Below are 15058 nucleotides of genomic sequence, written 5' to 3' on the forward strand. Positions count from 1 at the left end.
GGTATATGAGCAAGATTATTGATAGATTGATAAGACAATATAGCCCGTATATACCATATGTCGTATAGCCCGTCATGGTACATAACATACTTGCACCTAAATATATACGGAACCTTACCACAACGGCAGAAGTTCGCTTCGAGTGTCCATGTAATTGCTATCGAAAAAAAATCGCAATTTTTACGTTAGTTCATCCTCGAAGCAAGGTAGCTCAGCAGAAGCAGGGGTGTCGTCTGCGTAACCAAAAAAGAATTACACCATATAAAATATCTATGAAGCGTTTATTCGCTGAAGGAGTCTACAAGACTGCTTGAAGGCGTGACGTCATGTCAATGTGCTGTGACGTTGAAACAGCCAGGATTGCTTCATGCAAAACGAGGATCAGCTTTTTTTTTTTCATCCTTATGGCTGCACGTAGTGGATACGACCTGCATATCGCCGGCTGAAATGGCTCCAGATCCATTTCACAGAAATAGCGCTGGCTTCAGAGACGGCTCAGTGATGAGTCTGCCTACCGGGTCATCCATGGATGGGGCCAGGAGGGCAGCATGGCCGCAATGGTCCGCATTACGTGGGAAACGATGCGGAACGGCAGCATCGGCGCAACATAGCAGTAGCGCACGAGTGCTCCAGCCATGTCTGCGGAAGGAAGCAGTCAAAGTGATGCATGAGCCCGAATGGTCGGCATAACAATGTGTTTTACCATAAACTAAAATAGAATCGACGCAGCGTAGTGCAACCACCAGCTACCTGGTGTAGCTTTAGTGTATTCTGTTGTGGCACCTTTGTCGCAATTATACGTGCGCCAATGCTGCAAAATTTCTTATACTATCAGAGCGTTAGCATTTCGATTAGCCTTGACTGTTTGGCGAACCCTGCAAATGGGGTACGTGCCTTACGTTCGAGCACTGTTCTAGTGCTTCACACACCAAGTGTTCACATGAGGCCTGGATGTGGAGAGGCAAGTATTGCGCATGGCTAAACACAGGGTGGAACAAACATCACAGATTGTCATATTATTTTCACAGTAACACTCGAATATCCAATCAGAGATAGCCAATGACTGCGTTGTGACTCTAATGCCATAAGGACAAAACTTGGATATAAACAATCAATAGGAGCAAAATGTATGCTTGACTGACCGAGTGAAGGCAGGAACAATAGAGCGAACGCAGGCGACGAAAGTGCAAGCAGAGATGAAACAGATTAAGTGGATTTGGTAGGTCATGCAATCCGTAATGTGTGAGATAGCGTTTCTTAAATTTAGGAATAATCGCCAAGTGAATCGATGAGCTAGAAAGACGAACGTTAAAACGCGATCTTCATGGAAGCAATGCCAAACACCTTCTCATGGAAGAAAACGTATCAAGGTGGAGATAGCACTTCCGATAGGACAGCGCGGCTTTAAAAGGACTGACAACCAATTTTTAAAGACCTAGTTTTTTTATGGCGTAACGCAAAGCTGACCCTCGGTAGTGTTTACAATAGCAGCGGTTACTTAGTTACATAACATAACAACGGTTACATGAATACTTAGTAAGTAAAATTTGTCGATCTGAGCAGCCTCTGATTGAAGTTGGAGTCCCTCCTCCAGCAACGCTGAGAAGTGAGAGCGATGTCGGTAGCCCGTTTCACAAATTATGAAAGTCAGCCATCGTTCTACTTTCGTAGGAGTCAGTGTAACCGTCGTTAACCACCTACAATTTCGACCTTTTCCACCAATTTGGAAGTAAAAAGCTGGTACAATAAAGTCGCGTTGTTGTGCAGACATTTCTTATACCTGTATTGCGTTTTCTTTTCTCAAGTGCACGTCTACGTACTGGCTGTCTGGCCCCCGTCGTCGTTGTTCTACCGATAGACGAGTCTAGCCAACTCATCCAAAACGAAGGCGATGGCAGCGCCACTTTTCTGCACACTACAAAGGAAGGCTTATGTGCTATTGTAAGTCTGGCAAACCTTATAATAATGAGAAGTATACTGCATTTCAATACTAATAAAAAGACCAGGAACCCCGTACACTAGAAGGTGGTCACATGGCGGACCTCTTCTGTAGTCTCACGTTCTTGACGCGTGAGGCGCCAAAGTTCATTTTTGCGGACTTTTAGTGATGAATTAAAGATATAACTCCGCGTTTAATGAGGGCGACACGGCTCGTTCTAGCCACTACGGTAGGAAATCATTCCATCAACGGAGTTACCTCGATTCATGTTCGGAGCATGCAGTTGTCTGACCCTTTCATAACGTGTGCTCTATGCTTAAGTAACCATGCTTCTGAGTGGCCTCGTCGCGACCACGACAAGGCAACATGATGTGCTTCATACAGGTCAGGGCAATATAAAGCAATCGCAAAACAGAGCATTGCCATACTTCTCACCTTCGAGGCAAACGAGCAGCTAAAAATGTTGCTTTTGCTGAGAGGACATATATGTCCAGTGCGCCGCCGCGAAATGTGAGCGCAAGCGTTTTCGACTACGTGTGCCAAACGGGGCTTAGCCAGCACGTACCAAAGCTCGTGGAGCATAGAATTTACTTAAAATTACTACAGAGAACTCTTGCACATCAAATGTTCAGCGATATGGGTACGATTGATGGTACTTGGTTGTGTCTGATCTTCGGGCTTACGGCGCGAGACGTTCTTGATAGAGTTTATTGGGCTTTATTCTTTTATATCTTCAAGTACTCGCGGGTTTTCAATCTCAGCAAGGTCTGCGCACAGAGATACGCAAATTCGCATCTGCGCACCTGCGCAGTCCTTGCGAATTGTTTCACGTATGCCAGTGCCGTTGAAAACTATCGATTTACAGTGTCGCAGAACCGTCCGAAGCCGTGAAGGTCAACGGTGGCGAAATTGTTTTACTGGACATCATCCACACGTGGTCTGAACCGCAATAATTACAGCTTTCTAATCGCCTGCGCCAGAGATCCCTACTGTAATTTTTGTCGCTAACTTTCCGGGGAGTAGTTAGCAGTAACCGCTAGCGCTACGGGATGAGTTTCCTTTCTTTTAACTGTTGAATCGGGTAAAGCTTTTCGATTGTCTTCAAAGACTGTCAGAGCAGGCAGGTCATCCCGCGAGCATAGATCGGCTGCGCTATTAAGGGAACCAGAAAACAAAGAAAAAATATACAAATTGGCACCATGGTCTAGTAGAAGAGCGTTCGTACGTCCGGCTGCTGTTTTAGACAAACGCTAAGCCTCTAAGCGGCGTTTACGTGAGGTCTCAAGTTATTTCTACGTTATCAAGGCAAATGTAACACCAGCAGAAAAAACAAGCGTACAATGGTTGACGCATAGCTGTCGGTGGCCCCGCCACTCTTCAGTAGCAATTATTTTTCATACAAACGACGAACCAATTCAATTACGTCCAACGGCATTCGCACTCTGCACGCTACTAAAAAGTTACCGTACAAAAAAATAAGCTCACCCAGAAGCACACCTAGCGTCGCCAAGCCTGCAATAAAGGGCCTGAAATTCCTCAACCATGTGAGCAAGGTCATCCGCTCCGCCTTTCTTCTCAAGGCCTTAAAGTACGCACAGGGACACTTGCACTTTGGCTTAACTCGCTCCATGAAGTATGAACTGTGTGGGTTACGAGAAGTTCGTAGAAAAGCGGCAGCCGTGCACGGGACTCAAATAACCCTGAAGTCGGGGATTCGCAGTTAGCGCGCCCCTAGCAGTGTTGCCATTTTAGCGTCTTTGTCGCTAGATATAGCGACATTTCTATCTGTTTAGCGACAATGTTTTTAGCGACTGGCCTCGTTTTTTAAGGCGTGGCGGAAATTTAGCGAAAATAACTTTTTCGAACGACTTTTATTGTTCACAGACTAAATAAGAAGGCGTACAAAATCGGATCTGTTACGATGATAAAGAGTGCTCACGCAGGCTATACATAGTGGTTACTTGCTCTCCGTAGAAGAAAGGCTTCGCGTGGCGCTTAGGAAATGCGCGATTTGTTTTAGTCTTTAAAGAACCCATTAAAAGGGGACTGAATGCTCCGGGTGCTGCAGTTTCACTAAGTACGTTTCATTGGGGGAGTTTCGCTAGCGTCGCAGTAAAGTATGTTGCCAAAAATTACGGCACCTAATTTTATAGGGAGGTTTAAAATGCCGTAGGCAAACCATAGAACAGATCAAATGTAGGATGGCGGACGTGAGAGAGCGACTGGGCCCATTCACGTACATCTAAGCGCCCCGTGCATGGTTCTTGTGGTTTTCAGGCAAATCTATACAGCATGAGCTTTCAGGTGAATTAAGAGGTGGCAACGTAGCATTTCATTTTTATAATGGGGACGCAATCCTTGTATCCGCATTTACAAGACCAAGATCATGTTCTCTAATCTATATCTTCTTTCATTAGCAATCAAAACTAAGAAATGCTTAGTTGCTATGGTGTTGGGCTGCTAATCACGAGGTCGCCGGATCGAATCCCGGCCACGGCGCCCGCATTTCGATGGGGGCGAAATTCGAAAACACCTGCGAACTTAGATTTAGGTGTACGTTTAAGAACGCCAAATGCTCCAAATTTCCGGAGTCCCCCACTACGGCGTGCCTCATAAACAGAAAGTGCTTTTGGCACGTAAAATCACGTAATAAAAAAATTAAGGAAACCTGCAGGCATAACGTGAACCAAGTGTGTTTTTACGTTAGCAAAACCAAGTGACCCGTGCTTTTTAACCGCGCGTGACATTTAAACCTACCATTTGAAAGTAATCGCAGGATTTCACCTGTGAACATGCATTGATCTTGAAAACCATAGTCTTACTATTTGTACACATTGTTACAGTGTCTTGCTACTAAATTAACCGTTTAATGCTCAACAACGCAGACACTACACAAACATGAAACGTTTCGGTAGATACTCTGCGCCATATCAGCTTCCACTAAACTATACGAATAACTGCGCGGCATACGAGGTGCATGGAGAGGATAAGGGGCAAACTGAAGAAAGAGACGTGGGCGCAGATGACAAATATACCATGCAAATTTTTTATGGCCACCAATTCTTGGCGGAACGTTTGAGGCGTTACCGGTATTGCGCATGAACATCAAGTTTGAACAAATCGTCGCTGGCCAATCTCACTCTTGATTACCTCAAAGACTTTAGCTTTCAAGTGATACGTTATTCCCACTGCGCCGTTACACTGATCGTATTACACAATATATTTGTTTTTCCTAAGTTACGTCATAGGTTCGAAGATCGATAGCCAGTGAGGTCCATGAAAGTGGATCGAGGTAGGCAAGTGAATGTTATAGCCCGCACAATTACGATAAAATGTTTACTGCTTCATGTGGCCTACAAGACTGCCTGAATGCGTCATGGAATGCGAATTGACTGACGTTAAAATAATCAGGATCGGTGTAATCTAAAAATGGCTCCGTTATTTCCTTTTCGAAGTGGCAGATCGGCGAGACTCTCTTGATATGTCTGAGGTTCTTGTGATTCCAGGTGCATTTCACAGTAAAGGAGACCTACTGGAAGACGATGTGAGAATTCGGTCTACAGGTTCTTCCATGAGCAGTGGTAGGAGGGAAGCAAGGCCGCCATGATCCGCATGCCACAGGAAATGACGCACAGTAGTAGCGTGCGTGCTATCCGGAAAAAGCGCAGATGTGCTCAGGCTACGCCTGCGGAAAAGAGCACGAATGTAAGCATCAAGATCAAGCCTTCGCATGACAAGAAAATTAATTGCAATAGGCACCGAGCCCACTTGTTAGATTCTGTTTGTTAGGTAAGATCAGCCTCGAAAATTTTTTAAGAGTTTCAGAACACGTACAAATGCTGCAAAGTTTACTGTGTAACAAGAACCTAGGCACTGAAAGGGAGATGAGGCGGCGAACTGCGCCGTCAGCACCTTGCACTACGTCTGAAGTTCCTTCAAAACCTTCAAGTTTTGAAGTTCAAAAAACGACGAAAATGAGGGTTTCAATATCAAACGCAGAATTTGATACCTGCTGTGTCACGTCTTCTCATCGTCGTAGACTGCCACGACATTGGTAACAAATTTTTTCGCCTTCAATCGCAGGCTGCTCTAGTCGGTGCTCCGAGTAGCCCTGTTGACCAAATGCATTGTTTTCGCTCTCCGATCAGATACTGGATTCTAGCAGCAAAAGAAACGGCTTCAACAGCGGCCATCTGCTACAAAACGGCGCCTCAATGGCCAGCTCGCTTCGTCAACTGATAACGCGCGCTGCACAATGAGGTCGCCCCACGCTCTAACATGCCGTCCTTACATTAGGGGTGTGTGGTTCTGCGTCGTATGGGTGGTACCACATTTATCCTGCAGTATGACACATAACGGCTTGTTGCTTGTTCAATATTGCTATACATTACTTTGAGAATGTCAACTTGTTTCAATGTTTCTCTCATGAAATATTTTTTGTAAGTTTTGTAGGATCATATTACTCACAGCCTACATCAAGACTAGCTTGACCCTTTCAGCGCAAATATAAACAAAGAAGCGCTGCTGTGGAAATACAAACAAAAAATATTTTGGGGGGAAGGCAGTTGGGTCTTTTAGTTGTCGCAATAAAGGCTGGGAAAACATATATCTGTTAAGTGCTAGTTTTACCTGCTAGCAGCGACACCTAGTCTGCAACATCATCAATGACGGCGTACGACTCTTTAGAATGTAGGTGGAATTTATTCGCAAATTATGTTGTTCCTGCTACTGAAAACAAGAAACCTTAGATCGTTACCGGTGTTGCCACGGAAAGTTTGTTTCGCCCATAGCAGCGAACATCTGTGATAGGACACAACAACTTCGAGTAAAAGCAGCACCTATGCGTTCACGAGAGCAGTTGCGTTTTGCCAAGTCGTTACCAAGATCGCGGCGGACGACGCTTTCTGGAAAGCCGATAAATGGCACTTGACATTTTGAATATTCCCAATTGTGATTTTAGCAAGCCGAATTTTCCCAAAATGGACTGTTACGATACTTGAAAATATTTCCACTAAAATTAATGAAACTTGTCATTTTTTCTGATTGCTTGGAACATATTACTCCCTCTTTGAAGCACAGGTGTGCGAAATAATCACCCAAAAGTCACCTCTCCGGTAACATTTTTGCGAGCAACTCAGCGCACCTTGCGAGCAGTGCTTATCTCTTGTATCAAAGCATTGGGGCTCTTCGTTTGATAATAACAAATTGTTCCTTTACGAGAATGGTTTTAACAAACGACGCTTTGATACAATTTTTCGAGGCCAGATAGCCAGTCATACCTGGAAGAATGGGTCGGAGTACGCTGAAAAAAATGTCGCATTTAGATTCCAGTGAAATGATGTTTATTGATTCATATGGTCTACAAGACTGTTGGAATGCGTGACATGATGCCAATGCACTGCGAGGTTAAAACTCATGATCGGTGAATATTAAAACAGGCTCCATATTGTCATTTTCAAGGTTGCTGGCAAGCGAGATCTATGGATGTTGTCGGCTGTCTGGATTCCAGGTTGTACTCATAGGAAAAGTGCAGTCTTCAGAGATGACAGCATGGCTGTGACAATGCGCATCCCATTTAAAAGGATGCGGAATGGTAGCGCCAGTGCAACACAGCTGAACCGCACAAGCACAGTTGCCATGTCTGTGGAAAGAAGCAAGCACAATAAGGCATCAGTAGAATCCTTTGAGGACGTAACTGCTTAGCCTAAGGTAAATTAGAAGAGACAGCACAGTGCTACCGCATGCAGCTTTAGCATGTTCTGCGGAGAAAGCTTTCAAAAAGATAATTAAAAAGCGTCACAATACGCGTGAAAGTAGCGCGATACCTGCAATACTATGCTGCGCTGCCTGCGACTTAAGCCACACGTGGTCACATGGGACCGGATGACGAAACAGTGGAATACGCTTGATAAATACAAAGTGCAGCACAAAAAGTCACATAAAAATAAAGAAAAGAGACAGTGACTGCATTCCGACGACAGAACCATCCAACTGCGATAAAAGGAAATGGATTCGCGCAGGTCATGCAATGCGTAATGCATGAGATGCGGTGTATTAGCTCAAGGAATAAGCCACAAGTAAAGGGATTACTCAAGGCCACTGGTAAATACAAAATTCATAACATTGTCCGAGTGGTGTGCAACGGCAGAAATACTCTCGATGAAGGCAGCATAGCTGACAGGTCAATACTAACACTTCCGTTAAAGCAATGTGATAATCGCACTCGTCATCCGTTTATAGGTGCCTTGAAGGCAGTACTTGAATGCACTTGAAGGCTGTAATTTTTTTTTCCTTAGCTACATAAGCAAGTGTTCAGCATGACGCTTTTGATGGGAAAAAAATAAGCACCGCGCCACCACAAACCGCGTGAGCGACAAGGACCCCGCTATTTCTCAGCCTACGCGATCGTATCCGGCTGCTCTCTCCTATTGTCTTCGAAGGTTAAAACAGACCAGGCATCGTCTGGTAGGATGCATTGTCAGTAGTGGTAATACGAAAAAAAAGTAAGACAGTAGGATTTGGTAAGTGGTAAATTCTGTAAGTGCAACGTTTAACCATTTCTGCATAACGCACGGCCTGCCCAAAGATATGTGCACCTTGTCAAACAATTGTACCAACACGGAATAAAATGCAATGCGACAAGCGTATCATTCGGTGCCCCTTTGAGTCCGCTGCAAACAATATTCTGCAAATAAAACTGCCAAACCTACGAACCAGTTTCAACATGACCGATGGCTTTTGAAAGTCTACACATCGCTACGACATTATCTTAAGGACGGTCAATTTACCTTGAAAGGAGCCGGCATGCGTCTTCCTGCCTGCAGTAGCGGGCATGCAGTTCCTTGCACGCTTCGACGAGGCCAGCTGCCGCGCGATTCTTCTTGTGAACTGGCGCCAGGCAGTGTGACGCTTGCGGTAAGTCCGCATCCGAGTCATGATGTATTAAGCGTGCGGGTCATGAGAAAAAAGAAGCCAAGCACATCCCGGTGCGCTGCTCTTATATCCTAAAGGCGAGCATGCGCAGATGGGTTATTCTGGCTGGGCGTTGTGCAGTTACGTGCAATACGAGTCTAGCACAACCTGCCTGGCTGCGGGACATTCGAAATGAATACGCTGACAAGACACAAATCGAAACAGCAAAAAAAAAAAAAAAAAAGATCGCGGCCCCTTCAAGTTTGTGAAGATGGTTGAACAGCGAAGCTGTGTTAGTTACACCGAGCGTTAAACTATACAAGTGAAACTTCTCAAGCAGTCTAGATCTTTTGTTTCGCCATTCTTTCACCTCATTTTCGCTTTTGCGTGCTTCAAGTGGCGAGTATGCCTTAGGAGTGCTTTTTTTTTTTTTTTGTGGTTCTCCCAGTTGTTTTTTTTTTTGCGTCTAAGTTGCTCCGCCATTTCTCGCGCTGACGCTCGCGGTAGGAAGCTTCTTCCTCAGGAGTGCTTACTACTCGTGGTCTTCCCATAGTTGTAGCTGGGATGGTATGTGCGGAACCACTAATACAAACCTCGTATGTTGACGCAAGTGTTGTCACAACTGTATAGATTCGCGTAATCACACACGCGGAAAAGGGTCACTCTGACTACTTTACCACTGTTTAACTCTTCTTTAGCTCTCCCGCTAGGTCACGTGGTCCCTTTTTTAGTGAAGTCTTACAACGACGGCCTAGCGTCCGCATAAACAGCTTCGCTGTAAAAGAAGTTGGTTGAGATGACTGTCAACATGGCCACAATTAGTACATGACCGGGGTAGTTGGAGAAGTATGGGAGAGGCCTTTGCCCTGCAGTGGGCGTAATCAGGCTGATGATGATGATGATGATGATGAGATGACTTATGACAATGCCGAAGCACGCCAAATGCATAGCAATAGGTAGAAGCAAGCAAACCAGACGTGTTTTGTATATTCTGATTAGTATATTTGGAATCTTAACATACCGTAATACACACACAATAACGCGCCAGTAATGTAGTTACCCAAGCCATAGAATAACGCGGCTGCAAGAAGCAACATCGGGCTGGAAATCCGCCGTGTGCAGACAGCTGTACCAGTCGCTGCTTGGCGTCGACGCCGTGCGGACAGTTCATATTGTTCACCGGAAAACGACGCGAATGTAGTTCGCCGCGAAGACCTGTTGTGCTTGGTGCCGAAAATGGACTTCCTATGTAGTTGCTCCTCTAGCTTACGCTGTGACTGTGCTGCATGCGCCACGCAGGCCTGTGGCTTTCTTTTTCTTCGCCTGCTATCCCACGGTTTGGCCCACGAAGTAAAATTAACAGGAGCTCGGACTCGCCTGATAAAGCATTCTAACTTGTGTTCCGCTGCATGGTCCGCTGCTTTGCGGCGTAAATCAGAGATGGCGCGCAAACTTGTTACTGTCACCCGGAGCTGCGTCGCCTGTACTGGGCAAGTATTCCGTAAAGCCCAGACCACACGTACGCTTGCGAACGCGCGCAAGCTCGCGTTCACGCGCCCACGCATGCGCAGACGGTGCGGCATGGCTCGTACGCGTCGAAACGCGGCGTGATCTCGGGGGACAGCTCCTCTCTATTATCGCGCGCTTCGGTTGACTCGCGTCGGCGCGCCTGGCTACGCAGCTACGGCGCGAAACAATCAACTCTCAGTGAAGCAGATTTATATTATGCAAGAAAATGCTTCTTTCTTTTTTTTTTGCATTGATCTAACTGCTATAAAAATATTACAATTACGTTTATAGAAATTGAAGCATTTTGAAACACTGTCGATAACAAATTACGAAACGGCGCCTGCCAAAGCGTCTGTGAGTGAGCGCAGTGAGCGCGCGCTGTCGCGCGTCTTTGTGGATGCAAAGCGCCATTACTCGCGAGGCGCGGCAGGCGCTAGGCGCGCGGACGCGAGCTTTCGTGCGTCCGCAAGCGTACGTGTGGTCTCGGCTTAAGAGTCCACCTAGTGGACATGCTCGCTTCGTCTGCCGCTGATGTGCTGATTAGCTGCGTTTGCCTGCGCGTCCGCAGCAACCAGGCGCCACAGCCAATCAGCACTCCAGCAGCAGGCGAAGCGCACATGTCCACTAGGTGGACTCTTACGGAATACCTCCCATGGTTGAAGAGCGGCCTGCGACGTAACGAGGCCTAGGGGTTTTTCTGTTGCTTGACACACATTAGTTGTAGATACATGCGCGCCTTTCCTGGTTTGCCTGCGTGGCACTGTGCGTGTGCACGCGGTACCAAGTAAAGCTAGGTCCTCTGCTGAAGTTCTCGGGATACTTCGTTGACTCCAAATACATAAAATGTTACTACTGTAAGTGCCAGTGTCATGAAAAGCGGGTGTTAACCAATCAATTTTTTTACGTTCTATGGGCTTACTAAGGTTGCCTGTGTTAATAAAAAGCTGGAAGGCGATTCAAACTCCAATTGAAGTAGTCGAAAGACAGCCTTTATCTGAGGGTTAGACAGGGGCGGAAGAAACAGTGATCCACTGTTCCCTTTGAGATCATCTTCGAGATCGTCCCACATTTTGACTTACGACGACACGTTAATCAATTTTAAGTTATTTCTGAGATTTAGCGTGGAAAAACTACAATGCAATTATGAGGCACGTCTTCATGAAGGAGAAATGTCAATGGCCTAATGGCTGCAGTATCAGGCTTCTGCGCTAGGCGTCCTGTGTTCAAATCCGGCCGTTCGATAATCTTACGTATTGGTTTATTTTCGCAAAATACCTATTGCGGCATATGGACGAAGCGATGAGTGCAATACCGCCATGTTGGAGCAATACACGAAGTAAGGCTCGTCGCTTTGGCGGCGGTATGAATTGCACCAATCACAAGCCGGCTACGTAAAGACGCGTGGCGTGACGTGCGCAGACGCGCATGGGCAGGAAGGAGTCGATCACCGCGAACAGCATCGGCTAGAGCAATGCTTCCTTTACTAGATCCCCGCCGCGTTGCTCGCTTTCCCATTGTAGCGGCGGTTCCCTTAGTTCAGCATAAATACCGTCAGGCGGCGCTCGTTGCTTTTTCAACTTCCGGCGGAAGTGGCAGCGGCGGCTGAATGTTTCCACCGGCGCGGTATATGCGCGGGCGTCTGTTAGCGAGCGTTATCGCAGGCCTCCGAGATTGTAACAGATACCATGGTAATCTCGGAGGCCGCAGCACGTGATCTAAGTTGCAGGCGTTCGCCATGGGATACGCTCATTGCCTTTTCGCGGAGTCGAGAAAAGGGAGAAGGCACGCAACCAAGTTCACCGGACAACGCGGCAGGCATCTAGTAAAGGAGGCCTTGTCTAGAAAGAGCTTCATGGCATTGTCTGCGTTCTCGCTTTGCGTCGGTCCCGCGTTCCTGTACTGCGGCATGCTCACGGCGGGCACCATATCTGCATGCACTGCGGCATGCGCCCAGGGGCATGCCCCTGTGAACAGTTAACTTTGCATTAGAAAGCATAGGCGCATAAATATTCCCACCAACTAAATCATACATATTCCAGTTTAAACAGCTGCGTTCGTGAACTTCGCTTCTGTGAATGGGAAAAATGCGACCACGTCAATGCAGAATAAGCCACAATTTCGCGACAGAAAGAAGCAGAAAGTGTAATGTACTTACAGGCGGAATAACAGCTCTCGCCAACAAAACTACGAGCGTATCCCAAAAGTATGTACGGCTTCGGCTGTTAAAGTTAGTGTTGATGCTGCCATCAAATGTCAGCCAGGAGCAGCTGGAGCTTCTCGTATTTTCTTACATATCACTTTTACTATAGTTTAATTTAATTGATACTCGTTTATCTATAGTACCTGTTTAGCAGGTAGTGCATATGAATTACCTGTGCGCGAAGCCATGTCTATACGTCTGTTATTACTATTTTTGTAACTATTATAAATAAAAATTTTTCCTAACAGGAAACGCAACCTGGGATGCAGACTCCAATTTGTCTGCTAGCGCGCCTTTGCCAAGCAGTCGCAAGCCCGCTGTTGCTCGTTGTCTCGCTTGCCTGCCTCCTGCAATTATTTCACCCCTAGTACCATACCTTGCACGACGCGTTCTGCATCAAGAGCGCGTCAAAGAAAAGAGCGGAGTCCTCATAAGCTGGAGTTGATGGTGTTCTTAAACTATAACAAGAGCACCAATGTGACATTCGGTACAGGCGTAGTGTCTACAGGCCTTATAGAGGATTACGTGGCTAGGCCGAAGGGGTGCCAATGGGGAGGGTATCGGCAGTGAGAGGAGGAAAGCTTGCTCGCCTACGTGCTCATGTGACAGAGGCGAACGAACGCCGAGTTCCAAGACGACTGACGCCAAGTCCCCCTCTAACTGATCCCCCATTCTTTCATCTGTTTTCTTCCCACTTGCCTTTCCCTATAGAGACTGAGCCATGTTCTCATTGGGGCTGCAGAAATAAGTGCGTGGTCCTCACATATACCGCAAGCCTTGGTCAATTTACTGGATTTTGCAGTCTTTAAATGGTGACTGACGGATAAAACTTGAAGCATTCATTGACTGGCTTCGTTCAAATATTTTTTGAAACGGAGGAGTACCTGTTCATGGGATGCCAAGCTTTGAAATATCCCCGATCTGTGCTGTCGAGAATGGATTAATGGGAACTACTTCATTTTAAATCCGGCGAGAGAGAGAGAGAGGAGAGAAACAACTTTATTGGCACATAATGAAATGGAGCGCGTTAAGCCCCTGATGGGGTGGCAACGTTTAACGACCCGGGCTCAGGTCTCCTATGAGGGACTTCGAGGCCTTGCCTCGTCACTGCCTCTCGGGCCTACTGGACTGCCCACTCTTGTGCCTTGAGGTTGGAGCTGCGCTGAGCGGTGGCCCACTTCGATGTAACAGCCTTCGGAGCTACTGCCATTTTAGCTTATATAACAGGACACTCCCACAGCATGTGTGAGAGCGTTGCTCTAGTTTCCTGACATAACTTCCAAAGAGCACTCGGGTATTGCGCGGGGATAATGTGCCGCAATCGCACCAGACTGGGGATTGTTTGTGTCTGCAGTTATCCCCACACGGCTGCCTGGCGACGTTTCAGTTTGGGGCGAGGTGGGGGCAACATCCGCTTGCCTAGCTGGTAGTGCTTGGAGATGTCGTTGTATCAAACTAAGCGTTCTCGCTAGTTTCGAAAGAGGAGTTGCGAACTTGAAGAGGAGGTGTCCGCTTCTGCGCGGCGGCTCAGTTCTCGCGGGGAGTCATGTGCTACCTCGTTCAAGTCACGAAAGCTTTCGTCGACGGTGGTGGCGACATGAGCTGCGAACTACATAATCGCGGTGCTATCTAAATGCTGCCGACGAGCTTTCCTTAGTATCTGGAGAGCTTCGGAGGAAATGCGCCCCCGCGCGTAGTTACGAACTGCGGATTGTGAGACGCTAAGAACTACATCGCAGAGGTTGCCGGTAAGCGCAAGCGCAATCACTTTCGCTGTTTGTGGGTATTAAGTGCTGACCCTTCACGCGTGCGTAAGCCGAGAGTTTACGAATACCACCGTGAAACGGTGTTCTCGTGTGTATTCTGCCGTGTCTACGAAGCGCGCAGTCCCTTTCCCACCAAAGGAGCGCAGCAGTGCCTTGGCACGGGCCTGGCGTACGTCGGCCCCCGTTATATTCTGGGTACCTGTTTCGAGGCATAGGGGCGACGATCAGCGTGTCGCTGAGGTTGGGTGGAATGACCTGTTCCTGACTGTGTTAGACGGGGTAATTTAAGCCGAGTTTCAGCAGGACGTACAGCCTGTTGCTGTCAGGGACATGCGTTCGAGTTTCGAGGCTCCTTGCGCATGCGCGATTTCCTCAAGCGTGTTGTATACCCCCAGCCATAGCAGACGAGCAGTGCTGGTGGACTCCGGTCGGCCAAGGGGGATCATGCACAATGTCATCGCGTCCAAGGTTTTCGATAGTGCTCATCACTTGCCATTTCATTCCGCACTTCCCGCGAATTTTCCATTTTCGTGTTACGGCAAGGCTACCACGGCAGCCCACGGTGGCTTTCGTATTTCCTTTATGTATCCCAATTTCTCGCACGCAATTTCGCAAACGTTGTGGCAGCGAAAGCGAAAGCAAAGCTCCCAGGAAAATAAGAGTGAAGAGAATGCAGGTTGCTCAGCGCTGTTCTGAAAAACAAGGTTTCCAGCTTCAAACCTTTATGTCTTG

The 15058-nt window shown here is 47.1% G+C and overlaps 2 long non-coding RNA genes across 3 annotated transcripts; both read right to left on the reverse strand.

The window, feature by feature from the left end:
• Positions 1–262: 262 nt before the first annotated feature.
• On the reverse strand, positions 263–6205 carry LOC129380267 (uncharacterized). 2 transcript variants are annotated; one of them, XR_008608287.1, is made up of 3 exons: positions 5949–6205; positions 5473–5624; positions 263–639 (listed from the first exon to the last, which is right to left on the reverse strand). It is a non-coding gene; the product is annotated as an uncharacterized lncRNA (long non-coding RNA). The 2 variants fall into 2 exon arrangements; XR_008608288.1 differs by lacking the exons at positions 5473–5624; positions 5949–6205 and adding an exon at positions 3425–3650.
• Positions 6206–7258: 1053 nt separating this feature from the next.
• LOC140213557 (uncharacterized) lies at positions 7259–9705 on the reverse strand. Its single transcript, XR_011890425.1, has 2 exons — positions 8728–9705; positions 7259–7580 (listed from the first exon to the last, which is right to left on the reverse strand). It is a non-coding gene; the product is annotated as an uncharacterized lncRNA (long non-coding RNA).
• Between the last annotated feature and the right edge of the window lie 5353 nt (positions 9706–15058).

This window comes from Dermacentor andersoni, chromosome 10 (assembly GCF_023375885.2).
Source record: "Dermacentor andersoni chromosome 10, qqDerAnde1_hic_scaffold, whole genome shotgun sequence".
Lineage (NCBI taxonomy): Eukaryota > Metazoa > Arthropoda > Arachnida > Ixodida > Ixodidae > Dermacentor > Dermacentor andersoni.